Below are 3,078 nucleotides of genomic sequence, written 5' to 3'. Positions count from 1 at the left end.
AGGACAGAAAGTCAGAAGCACGCAAGATCTCACACGAAAGCAGTGTTTGCACGCCTCAGTTCCCCTTTGCTGCACAGGAGCTCAGTCCCAGTTTAGAATTGCCGTATACACGCGCGGCTGAAACGCTTCAAACACCAATCGTGAATGCTTCCTGTTGCGTTTTTGCCAACCTTAACCAATGAGGGAACCGCAGCATGGAAACGTTCTATAGCCGCCACCCAATGAGAGGCAAGAGAACGTTCCTCTTACTCAAACTGCTCTCGGGTGAAACTCCTTCCCGCCTATCCTCCCCTGTCAAAGACACGCATGCGCGACTAAAGCGGTGGTATTTGAGAAAGGAAAAGCGACGGCTGTATGCCCCTGTCCCAGGAGAAAGTTACTCCTGTGGGTTTCTTTGTTGCCCCAGGGCTTTCGGACGAGCACCTCAAATTTCTTGTCCTCATTCTCAGCCAAAAATTTCCCACGAGGTCCCACCGAGATTTGAACTCGGATCGCTGGATTCAAAGTCCAGAGTGCTAACCATTACACCATGGGACCGGCTAGCGCCTTAACTAAGCAGGAGCCTTCCTCAGTCACTGCAATTGCGTTTGTGTGCACTTTCTAAACATTGTGCCAAGGTAGTAAGAGGCACTAGAGGCAAACGCAGTTGGGCTGCACGGAAGAAGCTTGGAATTAATATTTTTTTTAAAAAAAAAAAACCCGAGTAGACATTCGCACAATCAAGCCGGGAAATGGTTTCTTTCCCCAGCAGCATGCAACAAACAGACGAGAGCTTCAACAATCACCGTGTTTGGTGCTATGCTAAGCGAAATGCAGGGGGCGGGTATCGGATGCCTCCAGTTTGGGGGGGGGGGGTTGGTGGCCGACAACGATGCCTAGCAGCTAGTCCTCCGACCTCTTTCAGCTCTGAGCACCCAGCTTTAACCAACAGAAGCGCCACACGGTAATTTGGGTGCCCGACGCAGAAACCCCGCAGGCGCCACCTCGACCTGCTAGTTACGTATTGGTAGAGCCCGTTCCACCAGCAAGCTCTCCTGCCGATTGGAATGAACCAGAGTTGCTCAGGAGGCGGAGTACCGTGCGGGAACAGGCAGCCTTCGCGCACCTGGGGGCACAGAAGTTCTCGCGCCCAAGCCCGAATGCTTGGGCATTGCGCATGCTGCTTTTGTCCACCGTCAGTTATTTCAGCGAAGCATACACTGGTGGATTTACGGGTAGATTATGCACATTTAAAAAATATTTTTAATGTATGTTATTTATAGTCCTCCTTTCTAACTGAGGCTCAGGGGGGATTACACTGTGTGAGTTAGCCACTGAAATTTCAAACCCATTTCAGTAAAAAATGTAATAGGGTATGTACATGCAAATTTGCAAAGATTTAAGCCTGAAGAAATCCTATACAGAGCTGAAGAAATGCTGATACAGAAAACAAGCAATTTTAAGACTGATATATTAAACAACAATATATCACGGGGAGGGCAGAATAGAAATTTGAAATAAATAAAATAAAAACTACCAGATTGGATCATATGTACAACAACAGACAGTACATAATAGTAAAGTCTATAGTTCCTATCTTTATTGATGAACCTCTTTGAGACTACTTCCTTACAATACAGCCCTCCTATCTGAATAAAAAGACCTCTTGAATAACTCAATTTTGCATAATCTGTGGAAAGCCGGGAGAGTGGGAGCTTTCCTGCTCTCTTCAGCTAGTCCAGTCCATAAGGTGGGGGCCGCCACAAAGAACGCACATGTACAGGCAGCTGTTGATTTGGTCCATGTGTTCTACTACTTAGCTGTGACTTTCAGTTGGATTTCAACCCTGGTATTTCTTTATCAAATAACCATGGAAGATATGGCAGGTCTCTGCACCGCAGACGAACACATCACAGAATGGCCACACCTACGTAGCCAGTGTGGTTGGATGGTAGCCTGATCACAGCCCATGAGACGTAGCAGCAGCCATGTCAGACTAGGATTTACAAGAACCCCTCCGGTTCAAATTCCCACTCTACCATTAAACTTGATGGGTGTCTTTTGACACCCTCTTTCAGGCTTACCTACCTCACAGGGCTGTTGTGAGGAGAAGCCAAAGGAAGAAGATTGAACCACCAAGACTGCTTTGGGAACCTTGGAGGCAGGGCAGGATAAGAATGTACTAGATAGGCCTTGAGGAACACAGAACTTGCAACCAGAATCTAATATCTTTGTCAGATCTGAGCCCTAGACCTTGTGACATCAAGAAGCCGATGCCTTTGAGCGTGTGCAGAGTACATTTTTCTTACTACACACACTTCCACACATACTAGAAAGGCAGGGCCTATTAGCAGGACCAGCTCCCAGGCAAGTGTAAGATTAAAGCAGTTAATCTGTTAGATTTTTTTAAAAATTCTTTATTTAAACTATAAACTATACACCATAACATAATAAACAATAAACACAGAGAATAAGAAAAAAAACACAATTCTAAACATGACACGCTAACAATACGTATATCTATATAATTAAAAGGGAAAAGCAAACAAACAAACCAACAAAACCTAGATTACACTACAGGTTGAGTTCCAATTTTCTCCGCAACAAGTATATATCATTTCTAGAGTCACACTTATTCTAGGTTAGTCACAAACCCCCTCTTTTTTCTATTGTTCATGTTTCTTAATCCATAAATAATAATAATAATAACATTCGATTTATAATACCGCCCTTCAGGACAACTTAATGCCCACTCAGAGCGGTTTACAAAGTGTTATTATTACCCCACAACAATCATCCTGTGAGGTGGGTGGGGCTAAGAGAGCTCAAGAGAACTGTGACTCGCCCAAGGTCACCCAGCTGGCTTTGTGGAGGAGTGGGGAATCAAACCCGGCTCTCCAGATTAGAGTCCCGTGCTCTTAACCACTACACCAAAATGCAGATGCTATCAAATTCTTGTTATCCATTTCATGCAAAAAGTCTATTAACGGTTTCCATTCAGTCAAGAAGTTAACTAATGTCCTTTCTTTAATAAATGCAGTAAATTTTTCCATTGACGCAAACTCCAAAACTTTTGTCAACCGTTCCTCCACTCTAGGC

At 44.6% G+C, this 3,078-nt stretch overlaps 1 non-coding gene across 1 annotated transcript; it reads right to left on the bottom strand.

The window, feature by feature from the left end:
* Positions 1-465: 465 nt before the first annotated feature.
* Positions 466-537, bottom strand: TRNAQ-UUG (transfer RNA glutamine (anticodon UUG)). The gene has a single exon. It is a non-coding gene; the product is annotated as a tRNA-Gln (tRNA).
* Between the last annotated feature and the right edge of the window lie 2,541 nt (positions 538-3,078).

Source organism: Eublepharis macularius, chromosome 12, assembly GCF_028583425.1.
Source record: "Eublepharis macularius isolate TG4126 chromosome 12, MPM_Emac_v1.0, whole genome shotgun sequence".
NCBI classification, from domain to species: Eukaryota; Metazoa; Chordata; class Lepidosauria; order Squamata; family Eublepharidae; genus Eublepharis; species Eublepharis macularius.
Note: the sequence above shows the minus strand (reverse complement) of the source record. Positions and strands in the feature narration are given on the sequence as shown.